Source organism: Pristiophorus japonicus, chromosome 14 (assembly GCF_044704955.1).
Source record: "Pristiophorus japonicus isolate sPriJap1 chromosome 14, sPriJap1.hap1, whole genome shotgun sequence".
Lineage (NCBI taxonomy): Eukaryota > Metazoa > Chordata > Chondrichthyes > Pristiophoridae > Pristiophorus > Pristiophorus japonicus.
This window is the reverse complement of record NC_091990.1, coordinates 93,819,558-93,845,274: the sequence shown is the minus strand read 5'-3', so window position 1 is coordinate 93,845,274 and position 25,717 is coordinate 93,819,558.

Below are 25,717 nucleotides of genomic sequence, written 5' to 3'. Positions count from 1 at the left end.
GGAGTTCAGAAGAATGAGAGGGGACCTCATCGAAACGTTTAAAATTCTGATGGGTTTCGACAAGTTAGATGCAGGAAGAATGTTCCCAATGTTGGGGAAGTCCAGAACCAGGGGTCACAGTCTAAGGATAAGGGGAAGCCATTCAGGACCGAGATGAGGAGAAACTTCTTCACCCAGAGAGTGGTGAACCTGTGGAATTCTCTACCACAGAAAGTTGTTGAGGCCAATTCACTAAATATATTCAAAAAGGAGTTAGATGAAGTCCTTACTACTAGGGGGATCAAGGGATATGGCGAGAAAGCAGGAATGGGGTACTGAAGTTGTATGTTCAGCCATGAACTCATTGAATGGCGGTGCAGGCTAGAATGGCCGAATGGCCTACTCCTGCACCTATTTTCTATGTTTTTATGATTCCATGTAAAACGCTTGTCTAAGGAGGTTGCTCTTCCGGAAGGAGGTCATCAATGAGACTTACCAGCTCATCAAGGGGGATCTTCAGCCTTCCAGCACCATCAGAACCGTACTGTCCATTGAGGTGAAGGTTACTGCAGCCCTAGCCTTCTACGCTTCGGGATCTTTTCAGGCTTCAGCTGCCTGGACCACTCTGGTGGCAGCCTACAGTACCACCCTGACCAGGTCGCTGAGTTTATTGTGGTGTGTTGCATGCTACATAACCTAGCAATAAGGAGAGGACAGCAAATGCCTGATGGAGTTGCAGGTCCATCTCCAGAAGGAGGGGAGACGAAAGAGCCAGCCGGCGAGGAGCAGGAGGAGGAGCAGCAGGAGGAGGACGAAGAGGAGGCTGGTGAGGACCTCGGGGAGGACCAGCCTGGCGATATAGCCATGGTCTTAGCACCCCCCACAGAAAAACAGTACCGCATGGGAGTTACGCGGCCGCAAAGCTGTTGAGTCAGCAGCTGATAAAGGAATGCTTTGCATGAGCTTACATTGGGGATCGTCACATTTACATTTAGATTAACAACTACGTTTATACAAAAGTTGCATTTGCGTTGAGTTACATTGAGTTACATTTTAGCCTTGCCTGCACTGGCCTGTTCTTTGTCGTGTAGCATTTGCATTAATGCTTAACTTAAGTAATGTTATTACAAGAGAATAAAGATGTTAAATTATTCAAAATGCCTAAGTTAACTAACCTTATCAGAGAATGCACAACAATTGTTAAAATCATTAACAAAATTTATTGCAAACAGAATTCTTTTCAAACACCCTCCTCCCCACCCCCAGTCCCCCCCGCTTCCCCCCCCCCCCCCCAACTATGAAAGAACATTTTAAACAATCGAATATACAATGAAGAATGATCTCTCCGCTCTCCCCTCTGTCTCTGCCTTCCTCCACTCTCTAGCCTCTGTTTCTCTCTCTCTGCCCCTCCCTGTGCCTTCTGCGCATGTGTGGATGATCCCTGACCTCCCCCTGACCTCCCACACATGCCCAGAGACCTGTTGCTAGGGCAGCTTTTGACCTCCTCGTTCGGTGGACGAGCGTGACATCGCCGAAAAATCAGATCACCCATTCCACATCGCCAGCCGAAGGCCGAATGGAAAATCGCCCCCCAAAAACTGGGCCATGTTCCAGCGATCAGTAAGGCTGAGACGTCCTACATCACTGGAACTAGGCCCATTTTTGGGGGCGATGGCCACCTAGTGGAACGTCTAGCCATGTTTCCTAGCAGCCACCCCTTGAGTGTGCGTGCAGGTCCAAAGAAGTCAGAGAGCTTGGACTGATGCAGGATGAAAGCATCACGGCAGCTCCCCAGGAATCTTGTGCACACCTGTAGAAATATCTTTCTGTCATTGCACATTGATGGAGTGGAAGCCTTTGCGGTTCACAAGTACTCCTGGTTGATCTGGTTTTGTGCGGATTGCCACGTGTGCAGTCGATAGCGCCCTGCACCTGTGGGAAGCCAGATAGAGACGCAAATCTGTGCACCTGCCCATTCTGACAGGCGTCACCGCAGGCGAAGCTCACATAATTGCCGGCCCTGGCAAATAAACCATCAGTCACCTGTCTTACGTATTTGTGGCCCGGTGACTGGGAGTCCCTGGCTATGTCTCCGGCAGAACCCTGGAAGGATCCAGAGGCAAAAATGTTGATGGTGGTCACTTTGACAGCCACCAGGTCCAGCAGGGAGCAGTTCTTCTTCTAGGAGGCTGCAGATGTCTGCCACGACCTGACGCAATAAACGGAGCCTCCTGAAGCACAGCTATTCAGCCATGTCAAGGAAACTCGGCCTCTGTCCATCCACCCTGTGTCGCAGGTAGTGCCTCCTGTGAGCTGCAACATTCTCTCCCCTCTCTGATATCCAGCTGCAGGTCTCTCAACAGCAGGCTGCTGCTGGTCTGAGGTGCAATCTAAGGCAGCCAAGACACCACCCATCCTGAAGTGATTCAAAAAACTTTAAAGTGTAGCAAGCAAGCTCTCAGCAAAAGTACTGTGAACAAACCCTTTCCCACTAACAGGTAAGAAAGCAACTGTGCATACCGAGTATTTATTGCAGTATTTCCATGAGTGTTAATCAGCCCCCCTCAATTGCCGCTGTGTTTCCACCTTACTTTCAATGGTGAATTTCAGGAAGCCCAAGAAGCTGTTGATGTGCCGTTAAACTTAAAACAGTGTTGAAAAATCGTTACAATTGAGCGATTACCATATGTTAATAGGTAACCAGCCTAACACGGTCAAACTCAAGGCGGAAGTTGGCAGGTTGGAGCTGGCTTCCCGACTTACTCTAATTTTTCCCAGATTTAACCTCCCCACCCAAACCGAAGACGCCTCCCGGTTAAAATTCCCCCATAACATTCTATGATTCTATGAAAACAGAACCAGGAAATTGCAGGTCCATTCGTTTAACTTTCATTGTAGGCAAGTTGCCTGAAGGAATCATTAGAGATACGCACTGTACAATCACCTTAACAGAGATGGGGTTATTACAGACTCTTAATATGGCTCTGGAAGGGAAGGTCTCATCTCTCCAACCTGCTTGAATGTTTTGAGAAATTTACTAAGCTGGTGGTTGTTGGTAGTCTGTGGAATTAGTTGGCAAATTTTGAGTCAGATAACGAACTAATTGCATTCTCGTAGACAGAAGGTAGTGTTCATGGTACTGTTTCTGACTGGGGACCTACCGGCCATGGAGTCCTGCAGAGATTGGTGTTAGAGTCAATGGTCTTAATCAATGATCTGGATGAAATTTTTGAGGGAATTATCAGCACGTTAGCAGACAATATAAAGATGTGTGTGAGTGTAAGGACTTTAGATGAGAAAAACCGAATGCAGGCAGATCAAGCTGTAATGGGCGAATGGGCTAGATTGATACCTAGTTTAAAGGCCCTCAGTTTTCACAATAAGCTTAGAGACTCAGGGGGCTTTTCCCTTTAGAAAATTGAAGACTTCAAAGACATTTCATTGAGGTCTTTAAAATTATGAAAGGGTTGGACTCCATCCATGTGAACAGGCTATTCAAACTAGAAGGACCAGGGAGCATGAGTATAAGTTACACAAGCATAAAACTAAGTTAATTAGTAGGATTTGCTTCTTTTGCATCGACCTTTAGAACAAGAGGGATCAAAGGTGGGTTTTTTTTGATGAGAGGGTGATGATGGCAATTTTGAAATGTTGGGAAACAGGTCTGAGGAGTAGGAACTATTTACAATCTCAGTTAGCATGGGGGGGGGGCATGAAAAGAAGTTGGGGGTGTCAGGGGTTGTGTGGGAATGGGGTCAAGGGAGCAGGTGGTCGGGCACATGGACAAGATGTGCTTGGAGACATGAGGGGAAGAGATGGTGAAGCAACTAGAGGGAGAGACAAGGTTTGGGGCTGAAGTGTGAATGGGACTGGAGGGAGGGTTGGTTTAGAAGGCAAGGAGAAAGCGAAGAAATGGCAGACCAATTGAACAAATACTTTGGATCTGTCTTTACTAAGGAAGTCACAAACAACCTTCCGGAAATACTAGGAGTTCGAGGGTCTAGTGAAAAGGAGGAACTGAAGGAAATCCTTATTAGTCAGCAAATTGTGTTAGGGAAATTGATGGGATTGAAGGCCAATAAATCCCCGGGGCTTGATGGGCTGCATCCCAGAGTATTTAAGGAAGTGGCCTTAGAAATAGTGGATGCATTGGTGATCATTTTCCAACATTCTATTGACTCTGGATCAGTTCCTATGGACTGGAGGGTAACTAATGTAACAACACTTTTTAAAAAAGGAGGGAGAGAGAAAACAGGGAATTATAGACTGGTTAGCTTGACATCGGTGGTGGGGAAAATGTTGGAATCAATTATTAAAGATGAAATAGCAGCGCATTTGGAAAGCAGTGACAGGATCGGTCCAAATCAGCATGGATTTATGAAAGGGAAATTGTTGTAGGCATTAGGCACCTGCTAAATATATCTAAACTCATATAAGTTTAAAGTGGCCACACATAAAATGGCTGCCCAGGCATGATGGGAAATCAGGTAGTCAAGCTGTGAACTATTGACTGAGGCTGACTGAGCAATAACCCTGTGAGGCCCACTGCCAGGAATGCCTTGGATACAAGATAACTATAACAAACCATTATAACTCCACACAGCAGAGCCCCGGGAAATAGAGATAAGAGGGGCCTAAATCACATAATGAGGGCATGAATCAGCCCGAGCTGACAAGAACCGAATATGTAACTCTAATAAGGAGGCTACCCAATGCCAGCATCCAAGGACAGTAAGATAAGAGAGGCCCAGGCCATGTTACAAGACACATAAGTCATCCCTAGCAACACACCCCTTAGCAACACATCTCTTGGCAACATATGAGCCACTTTACGTTTAGAGACTAACGCTATTGGTCTAATGTAACGGTAGTAAACTGTTGTATGTAACTGTAGAAAACTGTTGTAAAACATATAAAGATTCATGAAACCCTTTGTTCAGTGGAGAGAAGCCTGGATACAGTCCTGAGACTTCCTCCCCGCTGAGCATTAATAAAGGCCGCATTGGCGTTGGAACCGACTCTGAGTGTTGAGTGATTCTTCTGAGAAAACATTCACGCTAACAATGGCGTAGTCGGCAGGATTCCCCGGAGTCGCTGGACACCCTTGGAAAAAACCCGGGTGAGTATAAAAAAACTATTTTTAAGTATAAAGGGTGCGGAAGGTGGAAGCTGGTTGATCGACACGAGGAGACGGTCTAATATCTCAAACACCTAGCCTGAGCCTGAATTAAGAGGACTTTTGTCCCACGTGACGGCCAGGAACCAAGTAGGCGTAGGGAACACACTTAGACCGTGGGATCGTGATACCAAGAGACATCTTCCGGACCCAGTAGTGTAATTTGAAATACCCCGGGGTAGAACCAAGCAGTGTACAGCGGCTAACGGAATCCAAACCCGTGAACAGGGTCGGACCAACGGGCCGAGCGGTGGTAGGTAGTCGTTAAGGAGTCGTAGAGCACTGCGGGAAATTGCTTAAATGCGTTTTAAGAATTGTATAAGTTTGTGTAACAGCAGAACTTGTGACCTGACAGTAGCTAGGAGACGGTCTACTCCAAGTTGCGCTAGGAAGGAAGCGGACCTCTGAGAGTAGATTCCTAACGGTACTAGTCCTACCCAGGAATGGCCATGAAAACAAGTAACCTCGAGTGGGGACCAGAAGGGTCACTTATCCGCCACCTGGCGGAAAAACAAAAGAAGTTAATCGATAAAATGATTAGCTCAGGATGGAATCCTCAGGAACTACCAGCAAAGCAAAGGGAATGGTGGGAGAAGGAACGGAAAGTCAAAAAGAAAAAAAGGCTGTGGTCTTGATACTGCGAGCCCATGTAAATTAACATAGGAAGCTAAGATTTTTAAAAAACTGACGGTGATTGTCTTAAGTGAAGTATGGAAGAGGAATAGAGCCGGCTAAAAAAAAAAAGATTAATAGGAAAGAAGAGAGACTTTTGTGAACGTCTGTTTTAAATGAGAAGTGCCTGTGTGATTTTGTGACTGCGGAATGAATTTTTATGTTGTCATGTTTCTGAAAGCCTGGTTGGAAGAGGAATGCAAGTGTCTGTTTATTTTAGCTAACCCTTTGTAGTGTTGTCCTGTATGTGGGAAGTTTTAAGACATTTTAAGTTAGAAACGCAGGTGTGGATTTATTCGGATGATAAGTTACGGAGCTAGGAAATGTACAAAGGATAGCTTTGTTGAGTAAAACATAATAAATACATGGTCCCGGTGGTTAAAAAAAAAGAATTTACTTGTCGAAAGAAAACGTGCAATGATTGATTACATTGGATTGAAAGACATAAATTTAGTCTCGGAATGAGATAAAGAATGCCTTTTAAGAAAGCTTCTAGCTCAAAACAAAAAAAGGTTTTAAATAAAGATTGAAATTACAAAGTTTGAATTGGGATTTTGAGATATTCAGAGAAGGCACAGAAAATACTGAGGTGGATTCAAAAAAAAAAATTATTATTAAATTAAATCTGATCAGGTCAAACTCCTGGGCGAGTGGCGAGCTATCTGCGAAGGTGTAAAAGGGACTTTTGGAAAATGTTAAAAACAGCAAGCTTTAGTAACGACTTTGAAACTGGAGCATTTTGAGATAACAAAAAGCAGCCCTCAAACCCTCAAAGCTGGACTCCATTCCAGTTATGGAGAAAAGAAAAAGATAAAGACGCCACTTTGAAAGTAAACAAATGATTTTAAATTAGCAACTTTATGGAGTTACGGGCCCTCCGTGTAAAATACAAAACCTAATTTGAAGAAAGAAAAAAAAAGATGTAACGGACTAAATAAGTGCTGAAAAAAAATGTGTTTGTGATGGAAAAAAGACATAACTTACTAAATACTAGTTGATGTTTGCTGTGGAAAAAAAAGATATTGGTTTAATTAGAAAAAGAGAAAAAAAATTTGGAAGAGGTTAAAAAACACTCAACATTGATAATGATTTTAAATTATGAGAAAATTTCAATACAGTTTGAAAAGATTTCCAAAATGGACAGTGTTTATCAAGAAAAGTCCCGAACAGTCTAAACAAGCAGGAGGGTTTTGAAGATAACAAGGAGAAAGAGAGAAATTAAAAAAAAAAAATTTAATTTCAGTAAACAAAATTGCTATTGTATGTGTGGTCTCGTTTTAAATCAATTTAAAAAAAAAGATTTCTTTGGCAAGTACTTGAATTAGAAGTTAAGAAAACATTGGAGTTTACTCTAATGATTTATGCTGTTTAATGGATTCCTAATTTCTAAGCCAGTTTTGAAGGCACAAAGACTTTTTTTTTCAGATGATTACGTGAAGTCACGTAATGACATCAGGTCTTCTTATAAACCTGGAAAGGAGTTAACCCTTTCTATTGACAGCCGTTTTATACTGAACATTGTTAATTTGGATTTCTTAATAGAAAAAAAAGACTCACCTAACAGAGGAAACAAAAATAAAAACAGAACTAGCTTATGTAATAATACTTGCCTGATACAATAAAGAAATAGATACTCAAACAAAACAAATTGAAGAGTTAAAAGCTAAGATAAACAGGCTAGAAGAGATAACGGGACTAGACGGATAGTGCAGTGCGCAGCCATAGCACCATCACCTATGGCAATAGAGCCAATGTACCCCACGGTGGGTAGGTGTAGTCCACAAACCCAACCTAACGGTAAAGCAGACAACGATGTTCGGAGGAATAGCTTTGGCCTTGGTCATAATAGGAGTTTGGGTAATATTTAAGTGGGTAAAGACACGGGCGCACGCCCCACAGATTCAACTCGAAATGGTTCGATTCTAACCTTGTGCTTCTGATTTCGCAGGGTGACAGGGATACTCGTAGAGCAAAACCTAACCCCTGGTGACGACCAGGCCGTCTGTTTAAAATTACAGATAATACCTACCAGAATGGGAATACAAACAGCACTCCTCGTAATATGGATAGCCCTGCGACAGGCACGTACCCTGGACGACACCGACGGATTGCAGCGCACTCAGGAAATAAACAACTACATGAACTATGGAATCTTGTTTAATTTAACGGATGGAATGTGCATCCCAGCAGCCAAGGACTGGAGCAAGGACAGGACTTATTTAATGCATGGTTACAAGTGAATCCTAATAAGAATCCTAATAAGAATAAGAGTATGTGTACAGTGCTCCACGGGTATAAGGAGCAGCTGCATTAAACGGAGGGATGTCAAAGGGCCTGATGAATGTACTTTCGGCATAATTTGCGCGCCTCCAGGACAATCCCAGCAATCAGTCATCTGCAAAAAGGGAGTGGGGCTGTGTGGGTACTACGAGGAGGTGGGGGCGGCTGCAATATCATTGTATGTATGCTTCTCACCCCCTCCGACACCGCGCCCCATAAGAACCACTACATTGCCTGAGGAACTGCCTTGTCCCATAACTACTAAGGGACCAGAAAATGGGATTGTAATGTACAATGAAGGGGAATTATTGTATTGTGCCTGTCCTGATCAATATTTCAGGCATCCAGATGCCGGAATACTGTACAGAACAGTCAAGGAAAATGTATAATGTATTAAGTAAAGTTGTAATGCAGCAGGCTGCCGATGCAATGGGTGCCAGTAGATTCCGAGGACAGGGGTCAGCCCCCAGGATAAAGAGGGAAATAGACATACAAGGGTTAAATGAGAGGGTGGAACAGCTTAGAGAGGTGATGAAGGGGTTAAATGAGAGGGTGGAGCAAAACCAGGAAGACCAAGCCAACCTAGGAAAGGAGGGTGCAGAAATCCAGTTGGATGGCATCTCAGTCCTGGAAGCTCACGCCAAAACCATCAATCACCTCATTGATAGAGAAAAAGAAGATACAGGAAAGCAAAGACAGGGGCAACTCTGTCACGCTTATGGTCTGTGGATGGTGGGACAGATCCGCCACAATCTCGACCAGATTCAACGCGGGGAAGTACCCGATTGGATAGACAGTTCACATCTAGCTCAGTTGGCTAACCAGAGGGGGACACTGAATAATTGTACTCTGAAGGGACTGACCCGAGTATACCCAGCAATTCCAGATTGCCAGATGGGTAGGAATACTGGGATAGGGATAGTCCTGATGATCCCTATAGCCATGCTGGACTCAGGGCCGTTCCCCCTGTACCAACTAGAGAATATCGGAGTAATACGGGAAAATGTCTCCATACGTTACTACCTGACCACCACCTCCACCGTTCGTCAAAACAACATACTTACCAGGATTTCCCTAACAGATTGCAAGCAAAGGGGGGAGATCACAGTATGCCCTCACCCGGTAGGCCGAGGTGAGCTCGACGAGTGCGGGTTTAACCGAACCGACGGGTGTGTACTAGAAATAGTGCCCGCACACATGCACTTCGCGAGGGCAGGCTACGGAGGGAAGGGAAGATACTGCGTCTCTACCACAGAGCGTTCATAATGACCTGCAGTGCCCTATACCACAGCCAAACTTTTGCTTTATGCCACTACGACCTGTCACGATCGGGCAAGCGCATATCACCCAGGTTATTACAAGAGTTGAGGCTCAGAGTGGGTCAATCCGTAAAGCTCTACCACCAACTGCAAACTAAAATCAAAGTACTGGAAGAAGATATCGATGTAGACTTACAAAGTCAGAGTTGGTGGAGAAAGGTCTGGGACTGGGGAATAAATGTGAACATCCATCCTTGGATTCGAATAATTTCACACATACTGGTCGGGATACAATTGATCTTAGCAATAAGATGGGGCATAATGGCCTGCCAGGCATGCAGGCACCACGCACAATGAAGAGGGACCAATGACCGTTCCCCGGATACTAAACAAGCCTGTCTAATAAGGGGGCAGGAGGATTTGGCCTTTGTCAATTTGATTTAAGCAACCGGGACTCCTGAAACCGCGTGACTGGCCAGCACATTGAGGCAGGGAGTACCGGGCCGTGCACAAAATCTAATAAAGGTAGAGCGGTCGGTTAAAAGGGGACTAGGACTAGTCCCTTTACCGAAAGGAGGGAATTGTTGTAGGCATTAGACACCTACTGAATATATCTAAACTCATATAAGTTTAAAGTGGCCACACATAAAATGGCTGCCTAGGCATGATGGGAAATCAGGTAGTCAAGCTGTGAACTATTGACTGAGGCTGACCGAGCAATAACCCTGTGAGGCCCACTGCCAGGAGTGCCTTGGATACAAGATAACTATAACAAACCATTATAACTCCACACAGCAGAGCCCCGAGAAATAGAGATAAGAGGGGCCTACATCACATAACGAGGGTATGAATCAGCCCGAGCTGACAAGAACCGAATATGTAACTCTAATAAGGAGGCTACCCAATGCCAGCATCCAAGGACAGTAAGATAAGAGAGGCCCAGGCCATGTTACAAGACACATGAGTCATCCCGAGCAACACACCCCTTAGCAACACATCTCTTGGCAACACATGAGCCACTTTACGTTTAGAGACTAACGCTATTGGTCTAATGTAATAGTAATAAACTGTTGTATGTAACTGTAGTAAACTGTTGTAAAACATATAAAGATCCATGAAACCCTTTGTTCAGTGGAGAGAAGCCTGGATATAGTCCTGAGACTTCCTCCCCGCTGAGCGTTAATAAAGGCCGCATTGGCGTTGGAACCGACTCTGAGTGTTGAGTGATTCTTCTGAGAAAACATTCACGCTAACAGAAATCATGCTTGACAAATCTTCTAGAATTTTTTGAGGATGTAACTAGTAGAGTGGACAAGGGAGAACCAGTGGATGTGGTGTATTTGGACTTTCAAAAGGCTTTTGACAAGGTCCCACACAAGAGATTAGTGTGCAAAATTAAAGCATATGGTATTGAGGTAAATGTATTGACGTGGATAGAGAACTGGTTGGCAGACAGGAAGCAGAGAGTCGGGATAAACGGGTCTTTTTCAAAATGGCAGGCAGTGACCAGTGGGGTGCCGCAGGGTTCAGTGCTAGGACCCCAGCTATTTACAATATACATCAATGATTTAGATGAAGGAATTGAATGTAATATCTCCAAGTTTGCAGATGACACTATGTTGGGTGGCGGTATGAGCTGTGAGGAGGATGCTAAGAGGCTGCAGGTTGACTTGGATAGGTTAGGTGAGTGGGCAAATGCATGGCAGATGCAGTATAATGTGGATAAATGTGAGGCTATCCGCTTTGGTGGCAAAAACAGGAAGACAGAATATTATCTGAATGGTGACAGATTAGGAAAAGGGGAGGTGCAATGGGACCTGGGTGTCATGGTACATCAGTCATTGAAGTTTGGCATGCAGGTACAGCAGACGGTGAAGAAGGCAAATGGCATGTTGGCCTTCATAGCTAGAGAATTTGAGTATAGGAGCAAGGAGGTCTTACTGCAGTTGTACAGAGCCTTGGTGAGGCCACACCTGGAATATTGTGTTCAGTTTTGGTTTCCTAATCTGAGGAAGGACATTCTTGCTATTGAGGGAGTACAGTGAAGGTTCACCAGATTGATTCCCAGGATGGCCGGACTGACATATGAGGAGAGGCTGGATCAATTGGGCTTGTATCCACTGGAGTTTGGAAGAATGAGAGGGGACCTCATAGAAACATACAGAATTCTGACGGGATTGGACAGGTTAGATGCAGGAAGAATGTTCCTGTTGCTGGGGAGTTCCAGAACCAGGGGTCACAGTCTAAGAATAAGGGGTAAGCCATTTAGGATCGAGATGAGGAGAAACTTCTTCACTTAGAGAGTGGTTAACCTGTGGAATTCTCTACCGCAGAAAGTTGTTGAGGGCAGTTCGTCAGATATATTCAAAAGGGAGTTAGATATGGCCCTTATGGCCAAAGGGATCAAGGGATATGGAGAGAAAGCAGGAAAGGGAAACTGAGGTTGAATGATCAGCCATGATCTTATTGAATACGGTGCAGGCTCGAGGTGCCGAATGGCCTGCTCCTGCACCTAATTTCTATGTCTATGTTTCTATAGCAGGAAAGGCAGCTGAGTGGATGGTCTCTATCTTAGTCAACAAGAAATCCATGAACTTCTTGTCCTTGCTAGAGGTGAGGGTGGAGAAGGGGTAAGTAGAGAAAAGAAGACGGTGTTAGCTATTCTATCTAGGATGGACGTAACGTAGTGGACAGTTTTGGCAGTGGAGAGTGAGGCCCAGTAGGACTTGATAGGTTCAAGCCAGATCTGATGATCAGTATACACACAGCAGCTCCATGAAATTTGGCTGCATGTATCAAATCCTGAGGCAGCCTTAAAGCTTCAGTCTCTGCATCATGTGGTATCAGACTGGAGCCGGGAGTGTGTACATCTAAATCCATGACCTCCATTACCTAGAAGGGCAAGGGCAACAGACGCATGAGAGCACCATTGTCTCCAACTTCACCATCCTGACTTGGACATATAATCACCGTTCCTTCATCATCACTAGGTCAAAATCCTGGAATTACCAGCCTAACAGTACTCCATCATCTTCTTGAGAGCAATTAGGAATGGGCATTAAATGCTGGACATTGTAAGCATCGTTCATATCCCGCCTCAAAAAACCCACCCTTAATCCCTCTTGTTCCAAAGGTCGATGACTCTCTGCAAAAGAAACAAATCCTACCAATTAACTTAGTTCTATGCTTGTGTAACTTATACTGCTATCCCAAAATTCTTACAGGGCTCGACAGGGATGATGTTTCCTCTGGCTGATGAGTCTAGAACCAGGGCTCACAGTCTCAGAATCAGGGGCCGGCCATTTAGGACTGAGATGAGGAGAAACTTCTTCACTCAGAGGGGGGTGAATCTTTGGAATACTCTACCCCAGAGGGCAGTCTTTGAGTATATTCAAGACAGAGATGGATAGATTTTTGGATATGAAGGGAATCAAGGGATATGGGGACAGTGCAGGAAAAGTGGAGTTGAGATGGAAGATCGGCCATGACCTCATTGAATGGCGGAACAGGCTCGAGGGGCCGAATGGCCTACTCCTGCTTCTAATCTTATGTTCTTATGTTCTTACGTAAGAATTAATTTTTAAAATACCAGAGCCACACGGAGTGCCAGTACAAACTTAGTAGCAGTATCTGTTGTGGCTGATGCTGATAGATGACCCTTTAGATTTTTCCCTGGTTCTCTTGGTTTTTGCTGCAAAGTTAAATTCGTTAACTTTTCTGTTTTATTACCTTACAATAATATAGGCACAGAAAAACAAGAGGTCTCAAGGTCACCTGGTTTGTAACTTATTGCGCTAGGCCATGTTTTCACTTCCAGATCCTGTCTACATTGTATATTATCAGGGTGCCGATCAAAGAGCTGTGGCCCGTGGAGAGGAGAGAGAGGAGGCAACAACGTTACATCACCTCTTACATGACCTCATACTAATCTCAGTAATAGAACTAAAGTCAGGAATAGAGACGCCAAGGGGAGGCCCATGGTAGCAAAAAGATTTATAATTACAAAAGAGAGAGACAGATTGCAAATCCATTTAAAACATTTGCAGAGAGCTTTGATAATTTTCAAGTGAAAACATTTTAAATCATTTTTTAAACTTTATTTTGTAACCAATCTTTATGCGATTCTTACTCCAAGTGAGTCTGACATGAGAGGTTTCCAACGGGTAAGTGTAGGTCACGCTGAGGTTAAGTAATCTCAGGCGGACAGTCAGTCTAGTCTCCAGGGAAGAACCTCTGTTAGAACCATTTGGTTGAATTGGCAATGGGGAAAGAAAGCATGCTTCAGTGTGTGCTGTCACCAGGAGCCGAAGCGAGTGAACTCCCTTAGGTTCAAGGTTCAACTCTTCATTAAAAAAAAAACAGATGTGTTGTAGTGTCAAAAAGAATTTTACAAAATGACTTGATTCTCTACCAGTGAGACACTGGGGTGAATTTTAATCGTAAAGCGCGCGTGGGTTTAGACTCGAAGGGTCATTAAAATTGGCAAAAATGTCTGCACGTCCAGAAGCCTGCTTCAACGCGCTGACTTCAGGGTTTAGCTCAGGCACCTTTCGATGCATGTGCGTAACTCCTTCCGGACAGGCAGTAATTAAATCAGACAATTTGAACAAGAATATTTTCCAGGATTTAAATTTACCACAACATGCACAGGTTTCCCGGGCTTCCTGAAACTCACCACTGGAACGAAGGCGAGAAGACTGAAAGGCAATTCATGGGGCTCATTAAAAGTCAAGCGTACGGACATCAATAAGTGCTCTGTGTTCACAGCTGCTTTCTTACCTCCCACTGGGAAAGGGTTTTTTGAGAGTACTTGTTTTGAGAGACTAATTTGTGTACTTTGGAGGTACTGAGACTCAAGATCAGGATGGGTGGCACCGTGGCTGCCTTAGATTGGACCTCAGATATGGAGCAAGATGACCATCAGCCTGCTGTGGAGACCTGCAGGTGGTCAGCAAAGGGTTAGAGCTCACTAGAGGCACTACCGATGTAACATGGTGTACAGGCACAGTCTCAGCTTCTTTGACCTCTCGGAAGGGCAGTGCTTCCAGAGACTGAGATTGTCACGTCAGGTGGTGGCAGATATCTGCAGCCGCCGAGAAGAAGACTTGCTCCCTGCTGGATCTGGTGACCACGCATTATCAGTGGCTGTGAAAGTGACCACCGCCCTCAACTTTTTTGTCTCTGGATCCTTCCAAGGCGCTACCAGAGACATATCTAGGATCTCCCAGTCGGCTGCATAAAATCCATAAGATGTTTGCCAGTGCCGGCAACTATGTAAACTTTACCTGTGATCACTCTAGTCAGAACGAGCCTGCGCTCAGGTTGCGTTTCAAGCTGGCTTCCCACAGGCACAGGATGTCATCAACTGCACACATGGCAATCCGCACACCCCAGATCAACCAGGAGGTTTTGGAAACCACAAGGTTCCATCAATGGTCATCTGGGGAGCTGCCACGATGTTGTCATTGGATCTGCAAACACACTTAAGGGGTGTCTGTTAGGAGACAAAGGATACCCACTTCAAACGTGGCCGATGACAGCTGTGAGCAACCTTACCAATGAACCCCAAGAGCGGTACGACAAAAGCCATATGATCACCAGATGTACAATTGAACAAGCAATCAACTTGCTCAAGATGTGCTTCAGGTACCTGGACAGAAATAAAGGCATCAGTTAGTACTTGCCAGCAAGGGTCTCCAGAATGATCATGATGTGCTGCGCACTGGACAACATTGTGCAGCGACGAGGATTGGAGTTGCAGGAGGAACAAGGCACTAAGCAGATGAATCCAATGAAGAAGACAAGGAGGAAGATGAGGAGGAGGTGGAAAATGAAGGTGGCACAAACTGCACAGGATGCCAGGGATTCCCTTATCATTAAGGGTCAGTTAGTCAGTGACCAATGTAATAATCACATCCAATGACTACTCTCTTCCCCCTCCTCATCCCCTCAATCCCACTGACGCAAAGCAGTCCTGTAACCTGTAGTCCAGTTCTGTAACCAATCATCCACCATTGCACATCTCCCCATTGGTTTCCATCAATTCATGACTTCTCATTCATCAACAAGCAAGCTAAAAGACAACTTGACACCCAGCAACTATGAATGGGTAACACAGGAAAGTGAAGCAAAGCAATAAATGTTACGTGATTCTACTAAATGGAAACTTTTGTCAAATACCCATGTGCATACCATTGTTGATTAACAGAGCTTTATTCTTCCTTTTCTGATAGCTCCCAAATACTGCAACAACCGTGGCTTCAGCAGAGGTAGAGGCAGGCTGCTGAGATACTTTCCCTGACTGTTGAGAGGTCCTTGGCCAACATCCCCTGGGTTTTGGAACCGGTGAGGGCCCCACCAACGACTGCTCTACCTGCATCTGTGCAGGGGCAAAGTCGGCAGATGGGACTAGGGGCAGCATGTGGAGTACTGACTGGGGATGGTGTGGGGGGAGGCGGGGCAATGGGTGAGAAGAGGAAGCACTTTGAGTGGAGTTCCCACTCTCATGTCTCCTTTCGCCATCATCCCTCTCACGGGCCAGCCACACTTCACTCCTACCACTCTGCTGGAGAGCACTTTAGTGCAGATCAGTGTGGCACTGTAAGGCCAAGGCTTTGGTGTGTGTCATCCCATTTAAGGCACCAGACATATTGGCATCTAGAGTCTGCATGGCCATGGTCAAGGCCTGCATGGGCTCATTTGATTGCGACGATTGATGTTTCATGGAGTTGGACAATCTATCCATGGAAAAAGACCTCATTGCAATGCCCTGCAAAATCATCCCACTCATGCTTGAACTGGACTCCTCCATTGTCTCTGCAATCGGGGTACCGTAGCATCATGGTTCTGTTGTTGGACTAGTAATCCAGAGGCCTGGACTAATTGATCCGGAGACGTAGGTTCAAATGCCACCACTGCAGCTGTGGAAGTTAAATTCAGTTAATTAAATAAATCTGGAATTAAAACGCTAGTCTCAGTAATGGTGACTATAGGGTCCAAGTTTGCGCCCCCCCCCCCGGTTACTTTTTATACTAAAAATGGGGCCGAAAACTTACCTAGGTATTCTTCCCGCTCTGCTGTGTGTCCCGGGTCCTGGCGCGGCGCTCCTTGTGGAGTGGAGGGCGGAGCTACAGCCCTGCGCTGAAAACAGTGCCGGCAGCTGCGCGCATGCGCAGTAGAGCAGTCGTGCATGCGCAGTAGCTACTCCCATGATTGTAATGATGATGCCTGCAGAACGCATCCCACCCCTATCCCAGGCCGAATGGCCTACTGTACAGGCCGGCCGCTGAGGGCTGCAAGTAACAGGTTGGTGAAAGGAGACTGAGTTTTGATCAGGGGGGAGGAGTATTGTGAATGGTAAATTTTATGTGTAGGAAGAGAAGGAGAAATCACATTAATTTCAAGTGATGAATCAAGAAATTTGAAGTTGCAAGCCTGTGTTTTCTTTTAATGATTAAAATTTTAGATGCAATTATGTCAATATATGCTTAGAATATATTTTAATATTAAGGTAGTTGAAGCAGCTGTATATTAACATTTAAATAATTTGAACAACCGGTCGATTTTTTCCCCCGCTTTTCTCCTTCACCTTTCCCCCATCCCAAAGCGGGAAACCTTCAACCGCAGGCCCAGTAAAGCGGCCGAAGCCAACCTCATCGGACTTCCAGAAACGGGGATTTTGACTTTCCCTGCTATGGCTGGCCTCAACCCGGCCTCAACCTTCAGCCCTGGTCACCTCTGTCTCTCCAGCGACTTCTGGTTAATGATTTATCCAGCCCGGCACTTAGTTTCCCCAGCGACCAAGTCTCGACTTTTGGCTAATGATTTGACCCACACCCAACTTCCCCAGGGCTGAACTCGGGCGTGTCGGCCAATCTCCGAACTCCTTTCGGGGCTAAATGGAGGCGTCTGTGGTCCCTCACACGAGGGAGCTGAAGCCCCATGTCTCTGCCAAGTTTTAGGCTGCCATTTTTAAAGCCTGACCAAAAACCCGAAAAAAGGCTAAAAGGGAAAAAATTCCCGCCCGAAAAGGGTTGAAAGTCGATGCGGCGGCAGCCCTGGTTGGTCTCTGCAGATCTTAGTTCTTAGTTTCTGCCGCTCTTTCGTAAGGAAAGAAGAGGGAACAATGTTTAAACATATCGCTAACAAATCTCTCAGTTGGTGCTTTAGGTGCAGGGTTCCTTCTATTTTTTATTTGTTAATTAATTGCTTATTACTTTTTGTGCTTTGTTTAGTGCTTTGTAAGTCTTGGGGGCTTTCCTTGTATTTTTTATTTGTTTATTGGATGCTTATTTTTGTGCTTTGTTTAGTGATTGGTGCTTTAAATGAACTTACCTGCGCTGATTTCTTAACTCACCGCAAGGTTTTTCTGTGCGGCCACAAGTGGCCACATATGCTGGCCTAAGCTTGGAATAACTTTTAGCTGTCTAAACTGGCTTAAATGGCGAAAACAGGCATAAGTGGTTGGTAACGCCCCCTTTTGGAAAAAAAAACAAAACTTAAAAAAAAAACTAACTCATTTACACTGGAGCAAATTAAATGAGCAGAATTGCGATTTTTAACATACTCCAAAAAAATCTAGCTGCTCAAAAAAAACAGAACAACTCCTGGGCACACTTGGGCCCTGTGAAACTACCGGATTGTCATTAAAAACCCATCTGCTTGATTAATGTCCTTTTAAGGAAGGAAATCATCCACCCTTGCCCAGTCTGACCAATATGTGACTCCAGACCCACAGCAATGTAGTTAACTCTTAACTGCTCTCTGAAATGGCCTAGCAAGCCACTCAGTTGTAACAGCAAAGTCAGCACCGTGGGAGCACCTTCACAAGGGCTGCAGCAGTTCAAGAAGGTGGCCATCTTCTCCAGGGCAATTAGGGGATGGGCAATAAATACCGGACTTGCCAGCGACACCCACATCCCGTGAACGAATAATTTTTTTTTTAAATTGTGGACATGTACCTGGCGGGAGTGCCTGTACGTCGCAGGTTTTCCCCTGTCTCTCAATGATTATATTTTTCATCGATGTCCCCCGGAGTACAGCATCTGGGTCCAGCTGAGCAGAGCTTGGAGAAGGCTCCACCCTCCGACACGGACTCTCCACTGCTGTCCCTGCCACTGCTTTTGCTCACTGGTGAAGCGTGAGTCACCAGGTGAAAACCCAACTATCTGTCTAACTGGTCCTACTGAAGCACGAGTATGTGAGCTGGTTCATGGTAAGCATGAGTCCTGTGACGGTGCACCGTCGGAAGGCATCAGCTCCTCTGAGAATTCATCGTCCGCGAGGTCCACCGACTGCTGCGGCAGGCATGAAGGTCCTGGTGGAGAGAAAAGGTATGAATTAGTACGGCAAGTTAAGAATGTTGCAACTTAGCATTATAAAGATGATCCTATTTCACTCACTGCTGAAAGCAAGTGAACATGACTGGGTGTTCTATGACATGTGGGCTAATGATATTTAATTGTATCACCAGGTAGCTGGGCGGTCCCTGTTTCCCCATCTCCGATGGTCAGGGACGACGAAACACCACTGATCTCCAGCGTTTCCTCCTCTATAGTCATCAACTGCACAATCTGTGGAGGACCACTTCCGGTTATCTCCCTCTTCCTAGTGTTCTGTGCTCGCTTCTCCTGCAATGAGGGGAAGAACAGACCTATGAGTGAGCGTAATGGCATGTGTTCACCCAATGGATGCAGTGCATTTAGTGAGGGTGACTATCGGGGAGAGGCAGTAAATAGCAGTAGGATCAGGGTGAGTAGCAGTGGTGGATAGATAGATGGAGAGTGAGGAAGTACATAGAAAAGGAATGATGGGCGCACTTGCAAGGTAAGTGGGTGTGAGAAGTGACATGATGGAGTAAGCTTGACAAGGCAGAGTGAGGGTGGGGGGTGATGTGTGTTGTATATGCAGACAATGAATGTACTCTCTGTGTAGTCATTGCGTGGTTGCATAAGATGGAGATTTGTTTACCTGATGTACTATCAATAAGGTTTACACTGTGTATATACATGCTGGCACCACTAGAGGGTGCAACTGGTGGAGACCGGGGTTTCCTGTCCTGGTGGCAGGGCCCAGTATAAAAGGCTGCACGCCATGCTTGTGCCTCACTCTGGAGTTTGGAATAAAGGACCAAGGTCATTACAATTTGAGTACAACACATTGCCTCATGGAATAATTCATAAGTACATTACAGACATAATAATGTGTACAACAGGATGTAGGTGAATGTGTCCAACTGTACTCATCTGGTTAGGTCATTGAAGCGCTCCCTGCACTGAATCCAGGAGCGTGGTACAATGCTGCTGCTGCTGACCTCCTGGGCCACCTCCAGCCACACCTTCTTTGTGGCAGCAGCAAGTCTCTTCCTCCTGTTACTGGGGAAAAGTATTTCTCTCCTACTCCTCAATGCATCCAGCACTGCATCAAGCATTACATTGTTAAGTTGAGGCAGAGCCCGTGACCATGCTGAATTCATCACGACATTTCTCCCCCAATTTGCTGCAACTCCAAACTCCTCCACATTCCATCCTAGGACTGGCCCTTTAAATACTCAAGTTGAGATCACGTCACGTACGTCCGCACCACATCCGCTGCTACACGTTCGACGCTAAACCTAGAAGCAATATGACAATGAGGTGGCTGCTTTGAAATAGCACAAACCGAGCCGCTGAAATTTCTTCCAGGTTTCGCAGTTGATATCGCCATCCGCTTATACCCCACCTTAGTTTTGTTCCACTGACTTCAATGGAAAGTAAAATCAGAAGTGGGGTGGTGAGAGGATGGGGGGGGCGCGGGGGATAGAAAACTGGCAGGCAGTTGGGTTAGATTAGAATTACAACCTCGCCCAAATGCCAACATCAAGCATTTCCAGTTCACTTATAGCACAGAGAAAGTAAAATGTTCTCTACTTTGTCCAAACGTTGTTTCACAGCCTGGATCTCAGACAAGCGACCTGTACTGCTCCACAGGGGCTGAGTTATGAGGAAGCCTGAAATTCCCTTGCTAAAGATTGGCTACGTGTTTAAGACTGTGTTGGCCAACAGGGAAGCTAGCCCTGTTTTAGATCTGTGGCATCTTTCACAGTGTACGAAATGAGCTTCTCCTTTAAAGTCTATGTATGGACAGACTCCAAGTGTCAACTTTAGTATTGAGGAGAATAGTGAAGTATATGACTCAATGTTTTATACTGTGTACAGTTCATTTACCTGTTTTATTTAATTAAAATATCTTATTAGTTTAAAACTAGAGTTTCGGTCTGATAGAGAATATATTCAGCCCGCTTTTCAAAGAGGTAGGAATCACGTGGCACCATGGGATATATTCCAATAGCCAATGTGTAGAGTAAGAGTCCTATGCTGTGATCCCTGGAGCTCACTAGCAGTTACCTAGATGTTGGGCCAAAGAAAGATGGACTCCAGATCATAGGGGACACAAGGTCCACTTATGGGAGTGGTAAGTGGATGCTGAACCCGAGAAAATAGCCAGTGTAAAATCCCAAATACTCGACAGAGACTAACACATGGAATGGGCCCCCAGTTAGGGTAATGTCGGCTAAAACCCTGGAATCATATTAGAAGTAGTGAGATGATGTAATTGGAACACTGTACGGTCTTTCTGGATGAATGAGCTACGATGGGCCAGGTGGACTTCCTCATCTGTATTTACCTTATGCGGTCATTTCACATTCCAGCTACTTTTATAGCCTCGTTGAGTTACCCAATTTTTGGCCGAAATAAGGGGCTATTTTGTGCCGTGAGCCCACATCCACTGGGAACTTGGCTGAGATTGCTCAACCTCCTGTTTACAGAGCACCTTTACAAGAGGAAAGCGTAGAGATGCTCATTCAATCACTGTAGACTAGGTTTACAACCAAGACCAATGTGTCAACTCACTGCACCACAGTCCCACACAAGACTGCTGTAACTCACTGTTGGATACATTGTTGAATGTCCACAACCTAGGAGCAATGTTTATGGAAATATAAATCATAGCTTCTAGATCCCGAGCTTTTATATCCATGCTGGAGTTAATTAATTCAGCCACATGCTCTCTTGAGCCTGCACTGGCCACAATCTGTAACTTCACTGCACATACTGAACTTTTACAGCTGCACAGCATAGCAAAGGGTTCATCACTCAGTAATTCACAGGAAGGTACACATCTGGTGACAGAACTGGTAAAGAATGCAACAAAGTTAGACAAACATAATTGAGGACATTTACTCATTAAAAGAAAATACCAGCAGAACAATTTGGAAAGGTTGTAAGATTTGTAACAGGACATGAGAAGCTGATTCAAAGTTAAGTGTTACAAAGAAAAGTATTAAGAGTGATTTCAGATGTGAGCATACATGCACATAAATATACATATATAGTATATATATATAGTAAATATAATGCACACACACTCTGACACATACTCATACTCCTTCATGGTGTTCCCATGCATGTGGATGAATATTGCGGTGTCCCAGTCTTGATTCAGGAGATATAAAAGGGACGAACGAAACCTACATGACAAGATTTAACACAAACAGCAAGTAGACTGTAAAACTCCAGGTCGCATCTAGAGTGATTCTGCCAGAACGCTTTGTGCTAGGCTGAGTACATTTAGCTTTTTATTCGCTGAGGTAAGGAGAATGTGTAGTTAGCAACACAGCTCTGCTGCTCTTCTTCCAATAGTGCCATGCAATCTTTTATATTCATCTGAGAGGGCAGACCGGGCCTCAGTTTAATGCCTCATCCAAAAGGTGGCACCTCTGACAATGTAGCAATCCCTCAGTACTGCACTGGAGTGTCAGCCTGGATTATGTGTTCAAGTCTCTGGAATAGGGCTTGAACCCACGACCCTCTGACTCGAGAGGCAAAAGTGCTACCACCGAGCCACAGCTGACACTATCAAATGTAAATTTTAATTGAAAAGCCCATGAAAAAGAAAAAAGAAAGATTTGCATTTATATAGCACCTTTCACGACCACCGGATGCCCCAAAGCGCTTTACAGCCAATGAAGTAACTTTTGAAGTGTAGTCACTGTTGTGGGGGGGAAACTTTATGGAACAATTTTATGAAAAGTCAAACTAGTGTAACTGATAGCTGGCGACATACTGCACTTCAGTGCCGATACTTTTGTATTGCCCTGTATTTACACCACACACAGTTTAAAGCTGATGCTATGTATCTGTCTAGAGCCACGCAAGTTCCAGTTCTGTTGGAAATATCATCTGTGGAATGCATATTGAATAATGTCAATTTGTAATGTTACATTCAAATTCTAGAGCTTTTGCTCCTTTAACTTCAGGCTCAAGGAAAACTTTCCCAGAGCTTTCTAGTGGAAGTTTCCAGTGGTTGTTAACCTCCTTGGGGAGAGTCCATGACAATTCCATTATCTGTGGTCTGTTACAAGGAATGGGCTCAATTACCTAAATGGCCATGTCTCATTCCAAACCTTTTAGGTCTATATATCTTTTTACCAGGCTCACTCTCTGTACTATTATATAATCTGTAGCCTCAGACTGGGACAACAGCAACTTGAATTTATATACTGTCGTTAACATCCCAGGACACTTCACAGGAGTGAAATCAGACAATAATTGACACCAAGCCAAAGAAGAAGACATTAGGACAAGTGACCAAAAGCTTGGTCAAAATGGTAGGTTTTAAGGAGCACCTTAAAGGAGCAGAGCGCAGTGAAGAGGCGGAGAAGTTTATAGAGGGAATTCCAGAGCTTAAGGTCTAGACAACTGATGGCATGGCCGTCAGTCACTCCAGATATCAGTGTAAACATCATCATCATCATAGGCAGTCCCTCGAAGTCGAGGAAGACTTGCTTCCACTCTAAAAGTGAGTTCTCAGGTGACTGAACACTCCAATACGGGAATTACAGTCTCTGTCACAGGTGGGTTAGACAGTGGTTGAAGGAAAGGGTGGGTGGGAGTCTGGTTTGCCGCACGCTCCTTCCACTGCCTGCGCTTGTTTTCTGCATGCTCTCGGTGATGAGATTCGAGGTGCTCAGGGCCCTCCCGGATGCACTTCCTCCATTTACGAATCAGCTGCTCCAAGCGACCCCGGCGATCTCAACGGTGGTGAGCCTTCGACCAGCTTCAAAAACAGGTTTGGGCCTACCACACGCGTGAGCCTTCCCTCCGGGCCTCCACCCATAGGCGGCAACCGGGCCTCCCTTCATCCACTGATGACCAGGCCTCCCTTCATCCACCGATGACCGGGCTTCCCTCCATCCACCAATGACCAGGCCTCCCTTCATCCACCAATGACCGGGCTTCCCTCCATCCACCGATGACCGGGCCTCCCTTCCTCCATTGAAACCGGGCTTTCCTCCATCCACCAATGACCAGGCCTCCCTTCATCCATCGATGACCGGGCCTCCCTTCCTCCATTGAAACCGGGCTTCCCTCCATCCACCAATGACCGGGCTTCCCTCCATCCACCGATGACCAGGCCTCCCTTCATCCATCGATGACCGGGCCTCCCTTCATCCATCGACGACCAGGCCTCTCTCCATCCACCGATGACCGACCTCTCTCCATCCACCAATGACCGGGCCTCCCTTCATCCATTGATGACTGGGCCTCCACCCATCGGCGATGACCAGGCCTCCCTTCATTCATCAGCGATCTGGCCTCTCTCCATCCACCGATGACCTGGCCTTTCTATTCATCGCCGACCTGGCCTCTCTTCCTCCAGCGACAACCTGGCCTCTCTTCCTCCAGCATGCGGTGAGCATAATGGCTGTGGTCACTCTGAACACCCTGACCTCTCCTCCTGCTTCCACAAAATAGACCTCTGACCTTCCCAATGCCTGCCCCCAGCCAGGCCTCGGATCACTTACCATCTCACTGAAGGGCGAGCTTACGGCCCGCAAGTCGCCGTAGGCAATTAGGCTCATACAGCAGTGCCTGTAAACATTGGACTGGGGCCTGGAGTAGCATACCACAGGCTCCTCTAAACACCAGTATTAAAGTTCTTTACAAACCTGCATTCCCCACCCCTCTCCCGACCCCCACCCACCCCAGATCTCCTCTCATTGATAAAGGCATTGGAGTAGATTTTCAACCTGCTGCCCAGGTATAGAACTGGCATTGCAGATTGACCCCCCGTTATATGAAAAGCACTCGCTTTCCATTCCCATGGAATTCCATTGAAAGAAATGAGAATGAAAACCGGACAGTTTCTATAAAGGGCGGGTGATCCACTTCAGCAGTTTACCGTCCAAGGTGAAGATGAAAGTAACGCTCATTGACTGACTATTAGGGTATTGTTTCATGGACACTGGCGGGGAGGGGTAAGATTTTCAACTTGGGGCCCAAGCGTGAAACTGGCGTTGCAGATCAGCTGCCCATTACAGAAAGTGTGGGGATGAAAATCAGGCAGTTTTTGTAATGAGAGGCTGATGGTAGTTTTACGCATGGGCGGTAAGTTGTACATTTATCCTTGGATGCCTTCTCTAGTGGTCATTATTCAGGCATGAGACTTGACAGTGAGCGTTGGTAGTTATTTGGAATCAGGGAACGCAGATCCTCGCCTCACCCAACTTCCCCAGCTCGGGCGGTTAGATAGCGATAAACGGTGTGACCGTCCGTTCTCCAGCCCAAGGCACTGAAGTCAATTGCAGCAGACCTCCGACAAGCCAGCTTTTAACAACTTTTCTGCTCTCCTTTTAAAAAAAAATGTTTCCTGAATAGTTTGTACTAGTTGTTTCCCTGGGGCTTTGCTGGAGACATGACCTCAGTCACATAATGTGCCTTTGAAGTTTGTGCTACTTGCCTTCCTTCGGTGGCTGGTGCCGTGCTGTCTGGTTACCTGATTTTATGCAGTATCTGAACGGCTGAATCAAGTGTTTGAAAGGTTGTGATACAGTAACTGCAGCCCAGGTTGTACCAGATTCGAACCTCCAGCTAAATTAATTAACATGACATTAGTGTCATGTATTCAACTATCAATGTAACCCATGTATAAGCTGACCTAAGTTGTACACCTTGAGAACATTGACCACAAGGGGTGCACTTGTGGAAGACACTCCTAACCTGGACTTTCAGGTATAAAAGGGGAAGCTCCACCCATCTTCATCACTTGAGGTCTTGATAATAAAGGTAACGGGTCACAGAGTGACCTTCTCTCAAGTATGGGGCTCGTGTGCATTTATACTGTATAGTAAGGACATATCATTGGCAATGAGAAATTGGGATTTAAACCACGCGAGTATGGTCACTAGCAGCACAGAAGAGAGATACTGTGTTGGTGATGATTGGGACAACTTTATTGAGAGACTACAGCAAAGTTTTGTCACTAAGGAATGGTTGGGACAGGATTCGGCCAACAAACACAGGGCTCATCT